Below are 7,098 nucleotides of genomic sequence, written 5' to 3' on the forward strand. Positions count from 1 at the left end.
TGATGTTCAATCTTAACCTTCTGACAAGTCAAGCATTTAGATACATACACGGCTACATTATTTTTTGTTTCTGGTCACCAAAATATTGCCTTTATGTCTTGATATATCTTGATAGCCCCAAGATGAATCGAGAATCCACTCCTGTGAGCCTCTATCAGCACATCACACCTTAAATCTCCCACATTCGGCACACAAATCCTTCCTTTGTACCTTCAAACTCCCGCCATGTCGCGAGTAACCTCTCCTTATTTCCAGTGCAAACACAATCGCAGCAAGTTTCAAGTCGTGAGTCGGATAATTCACCTCGTGAGGTCTTAACTGACGAGAAGCGTAAGATACCACATTTCGGTACTGCACCAACACACACCCTAGACCCTTTAAGAAAGCGTCACAATAAACCTCGAATCGCTCAATGGGTTCAGGCAACACCAATACTAGCACTGTAGTCAAGAATTCAAGCCTATCTTATGGCAATTAACCTAAATTTTTACGCAACATTATATATTAACTACAGGAAACCAAAACCATACCTTGGTTGATTTCATCCTAAGCCCCAAAACATCTCAAGACTTTGTTTTCACAAGTTTCCAAGTCTCCAAAGCCCACTTGACAAGCTTTCAACCATCAGAGTTTAGTTCCAAGCATACTATTTTGCCAATTTGACTTCAAATCACATGAAAAAAATTCAATCTAATTATATACAATATTCTACATAGCAATAATTTCAATACCTAAACTTCATAAAATCAAAGAATTTAAAGGGGATAAAAGTTCTTCACCTTTATCCACAAAATAATTAGATGAAACTCAGCTATATCTCGCACTAGAGTACACCCCTAAACCATCAAAATTATACAATTCTCAATACCCATGAACCAAAATGAGAAAATTGAAGAGAGCTAAGGACTGGGTGAAAAATTCAAATTTCTTACTACTTTGTTCGAATGGATTTGAAGAGCTCGCCAAGGCGGTCTCATGCCCGCAAACGATGTGGCAATCGGAGCTCCGAATTGAAATTTAGAAGGAATCGAAAATTGAAAGTGGAATGGAGGTTAGGGTTCTTGTGTTTTGCTTCTTCCTCAGAGTGGTTTGATGAAAGGTAAGGGAGGAAGGTTGAGTTAAGCTTTATATATATGTTGGGCCTTGGGCTTAATATGGACCCGGTTCAATCGATTCAGTTCATTGGTCCTGTTTTGAGCTAAAATCTTTAAAATTAGTGTTTTAATTCGTTTCTTAAATATTTTTACTTCTCTAAAATATAAAATTTAATTTTCTAATTTCTGTAGCTCATAATTATTTTTTTAGTTAATTATTTATTAATTTATTGAATTCTACAACTGCCTTCTTTTTCTTTCATTCTTTTTCTCCTCATTCTTTTTTATTATCATTATCATAATTATTGTCGTCATCATCTTCTTCATCTTCATCTTTTTTTTCTTCTTCTATATATGTTTAATAAAGATATTAAGTATAGAAATTTTAATACACAATATAAAAAATTTAGTATACATTATAAAAAAATTGGTGCACAACAAATATGCTACATTCATAAGTTTATGGGCTATTGCAAAACTTTTTACGCTATATGAAAATTTGGGTATGTCTAAAACAAGTTATGCTTATTGAATGAGCCACATTTATATAGACCATTAGATTTTATTAGATAAAAATTAAACGCTAATATAAAAGAAGAATATTGATGGACTCCAATAAATATAGAATATCCTAGTATATAAATAAATGCTTTAAATGGTAATACTTTAATATACAATACTTTAAACGACAAGAAAATCTTTTATTCTTAAATAATTAAATATAAAATATATGAGTATTTTTTATTTATTAAAATTAATTATTATGTAAAAAATTTTTATAATATTAAAAAGTTATATTAAAATAATATTTTAAATTATAACATAAAAATATAAAATTTTTAAAATTTTATTTTATATTACTTGATAAATAATTAGATTATTATATTCAAAATTTATTAACTAACTACTTTTATTAAAGATATTATTATATAATATAATTTTTCATAAAAATATTTTAATAATATAATTTATTTAAAATATTATATATAATACATGAAAATATTTATTTTTTATTTTTTTAAATTTTAAATAAATAATATAATTTTAAATATATATCTAAATATAAAAGTTAATATTTTCATGTATTATATACAACGTTTTAAATAATTTTACTTTTACAAATATTTTGATAAAAATTATATTATATAATAATATATTTAACAAAATAAATAGTTAATAAATTTTAAATATAATAATCTAATTATTTGTTAAGTAATATAAAATAAAATTTAATTATTTTATATTTTTATGTTGTAGTTTAAAATATCATTTTAATATTATAAAAATTTTTTTGTATAATAATTAATCTTAATAAATAAAAAAACTTTTATTTTTTGTATTTATTTATTTTATATTTTTTTGAACAAAAGATTTTTACTTTTATATATATATTAGGGGTGGTGATGAGCGGATAATTTATACGCTTTTTGGCATTATTTTGAGGTAGTTTTTAGTATGTTTTAATTAGTTTCTAGTATATTTTTATTAGTTTTTAAGAAAAAATCACATTTCTGGACTTTACTATGAGTTTGTATGTTTTTCCATGATTTCAGATATTTTCTGACTGAAATTGAGGGATCTGAGCAAAAATCTGATTTAGAGGCTGAAAAAGGACTGCAGATGTTGTTAGATTCTGACCTCCCTGTACTCGAAATTGAATTTTTGGAGCTACAGAACTCCAAATGACGCGATCTTAATTGCGTTGGAAAGTAGACATCCAGGGCTTTCCAGCAATATATAATAGTCCATACTTTGCCCGAGTTTAAACGACGTAAACTGGTGTTCAATACCAGCTTTCTGCCCTATTCTGGCGTTAAACACCAGAATCAAGTTACAAACCAGAGTTAAACGCCAAAAACAGGTTACAAACTGGCGTTTAACTCCAAGAATAGCCTATGCACGTGAAAGCTTCAATGTTCAGCCCCAGCACACACCAAGTGGGCCCCAGAAGTGGATTTCTGCACTATCTATCTTAGTTTACTCATTTTCTGTAAACCTAGGTTACTAGTTGAGTATAAAAACTATTTTTAGAGATTTATTTTGTACCTCATGACATTTTATATCTGAAATTGTACCTTTGACGGCATGAGTCTCTAAACCCCATGGTTGGGGGTGAGGAGCTCTGCAGCGTCTCGATGAATTAATGCAAGTATTTCTGTTTTCTCTATTCAATCTCACTTGTTTCTATTCTAAGATGTTCATTCGCACTTCAACATGATGAATGTGATGATCCGTGACACTCATCACCATTCTCAACCTATGAACGCGTGCCTGACAACCACTTCCGTTCTACCTTAGATTTAATGGATGTCTCTTCAGTTTCTGGTTCACGAGTTTGACTGCCTCTCCTGACAACAGAGCATTCAATCCGTGAGTCCAGAGTCTTCGTGGTATAAGCTAGAATTAATTGGCAGCATTTTTGAGATCCGGAAAGTCTAAACCTTGTCTGTGGTATTCCGAGTAGGATTTGGGAGGAGATGTCTATGACGAGCTTCAAACTCACGAACGTTGGGCGTAGTGACAGACGCAAAAGGATCATTGGATCCTATTCCATCACAAGTGAGAACCAATAGATGATTAGCCATGTACATGGATCCTTTTCACTGAGAGGACGGTTGGTAGCCATTGACAACAGTGATCCACCAACATACAGCTTGCCATGGAAAGAGACCTGCGTGCGTGAAGAAGAAGACAGTAAGAAAGCAGAAATTCAGAAGACAGAGCATCTCCAAAACTCCAACCCATTCTCCATTACTGCATAATAAGTATTTATTTCATGCTCTTTTATTTTTCACAATTAAAACTAAGAACCCTATTGATATCCTGACTAAGAATAATAAGATAACTGTTCCGGGGCTTACCTAGAACCGGATGGTGGTTGAGCTTGTTTGTGAAGTCCAAGCGCTAGAGGAGGGTGGTCTCCGACTTGGTTTATGTCTGGGAACTGCCATCCAAATTGTGCGTTTAGAGAATGGGGGGTGGTACCTGCAAAAACACTTTAATGCCTAAGTCAACAAAGGGGTAAGCAGGTTTTTAGAATATTGGAACTTAGAGATACCTGAGGAGTGTCAGGATATTTATAGTGGGGATTCAATAACCACCGTTGGAGTAGTGCCACCTTTTTAGGTGGATAAGCGTCCTTTTATCTAGGGATTGTTGGGATATGACTTCTAGAAATGGGTTGAGAGATTTTAGGGGCAGTTACTTATTTGAATAAGTGTTATCTGCCAGCTATCTCTTAAGCCCAACTTCTTTGGAAAGAAGTCTGTATTGAGTCCGACTTCTTTTGAAGAGGTCGGTGAATAATGAAGGCCAATCTTTGGATTGGGCCTTTTGGTGTATTTGGACCTGGACCTTAATGTTGGGCCAGGGTATGAACAATAACCATAGCTTGCTTCAAGCCGGCAATCTCTGTGGAATCGACCCTTACTCACGTAAGGTATTACTTGGACGACCCAGTGCACTTGCTGGTTAGTTGTGCAGAATTACATAGTGTGAGTGTAATTTTCGTGCACCAGGTGGTAAAACGGGTCGAATCCATCGGGCCGACCTGCCGAACCCGCTAAAAAAGGTGGGTCAGGTTAGGATTTGAAACATATTAAATTAAAAAAATTCGCCAAATTATGTATATATGTTCCAATTATGTGACTTTATTTATTTTATTTTACAATTTTGTATATATGTTCAAATTATGTGACTTATTTTTTAAAATAAAGATGGTTCTATTGACAAATATTATTTTGAACAATTTTATTAAAGTTAAATATTTTAAAAAAGATAGTAAAAAAATTATATTAAAATTTGACTATTTTTTATTTGTATTTAATTTTTTAATTATTATTTTTTAGTTAATTTTAATTAAATTTATTAAAAAAACAAAATCAAACATGCTAGCATTTTGTACCCACTTTAGTTGGCAGGGCGGGTCGGTCTGTCCCATTTATGGTGCGGGTCTAGGCAGGGCGGGTTGGGACGGGCCGACCCGCATTACCACCCCTAATATATATACTATCTAGTAATTTTTGTATATATTAAATAATTATAATCATATAATAACATTAAAATCAGAAAACATATTAAATCTCTTACCGTATAACAATTTAAAATGTCATTTTAATATAATTTTTAATATTATAAAAAAATTTTGCATAAAAATTTTGCGAATTTGGCTAATTTTTTTAATTTGACAGGTTTCAAATCCTAATCCGACTCACTTTTTCACATATTTTACTATATAAAGGTAAAAAAATTTTGTTCTATAAAATATAAAATAAATAAATACAAAAAATATAAGTTTTTTTATTCATTAAAATTAATTATTATGCAAAATTATTTTTTATAATATTAAAATGATATTTTAAATTACAATATAAAAATATAAAATAATTAAAATTTATTTTATATTACTGAAAAATAATTAGATTATTATATTTAAAATTTATTAACTAATTACTTTGTTAAATATATTATTATATCATATAATTTTTTATCAAAATATTTGTAAAAATAAAATTTATTTAAAAATTATATATAATACATGAAAATATTATGTTTTTTATTCAGGTATGTATTTAAAATTATATTATTTATTCTATTTTTCTAAAAAAATATAAAAAATAAAAAATTTAATATTTTCATGTATTATATATAATATTTTAAATAAATTATATTTTTAAAATATTTTTATAAAAAATTATATTATATAATAATATCTTTAATAAAAATAGCTAGTTAATAAATTTTAAATATAATAATCTAATTATTTGTCAATAATATAAAATAAAATTTTAATTATTTTATATTTTTATGTTACAATTTAAAATATTATTTTAATATAAGTTTTTAATATTATAAAATTTTTTTGCATAATAATTAATTTTAATAAATAAAAAATATTTATATATTTTATATTTAATTATTTAAGAATAAAAAATTCTGTTGTCGTTTAAAATATTGTGTATTAAAGTATTGCTATTTAAAATATTTATTTATGTATTAGGATATTCTACATTTATTAGAGTCCATCAATGCTCTTCTTTTATATTAACTTTTGATTTTCATCTAATAAAATCTAATGGTTTATATATGTATAGCTTATTTAATAAGCACATAATTGTTGAGCTCATTTTAGACATACCCTCAAAATTTATATATTATGTAATAAAATTTCTGTATTTTGTAATAAAATTTATGTGTTTTGCAATACAAATTTTATACTAAAAAAGTGTAAAAACAAAAATTCATATGCTAGACACACATTTTTTACTTAATTTATACTAATTTAATTGGATTTAGTTACTAAAAATGGTGGACAATATAACATCACCGTTATTTATCTATGTGCTATTTATAATTCTATATATAGGAATATAATAATGACACTCTCGTATTTATGACAAAAGAGTATCGCATATTCATAGATTTATTAAACAAATTAAAAAGAATCGTAAAGATAACAAACTAATTTAAATTTTAAAAAAATAAATTTAACTAATATTTAAATATTATTTCAACATTTATAAAAAAATATTGGTAATATTAATGCACATGTTAGCTGGTCTTTATTATTGTTATTATTATTATTGTTGTTGTGTGTTTGGTTAGTTATAGGGGGATTAAAGAGAGACTCCGAGTGCATGAGAATAAAACTTAATTCGATATATAACTAAACCAGATTTTGTGAACTTTTGGTTTGCATATTTCTTTTATATTTTTCATTTGCAAAATGTAAAATGCTTACACTCCAGTTTGACCATTTATCAATTAATTTATATGATTTAGTTGATTAATTTATTTACAGATATTGTTTACATATATTACATTAATAACGGTGCATTAACATTATAATAATAACATCGAATTACATAATTTTACTTTTAAGATTTTAAAAATAATAAATTAGTGGTTCAAAATTTCAAACGTTGACGATAATATTACAATATATACATGATTGGTTGAAAAAATAATTTATTTGCTCCAGAATTTGAAGCCAATGTATTTAAGA

This window comes from Arachis stenosperma, chromosome 7, assembly GCF_014773155.1.
Source record: "Arachis stenosperma cultivar V10309 chromosome 7, arast.V10309.gnm1.PFL2, whole genome shotgun sequence".
Taxonomy (NCBI): Eukaryota; Viridiplantae; Streptophyta; class Magnoliopsida; order Fabales; family Fabaceae; genus Arachis; species Arachis stenosperma.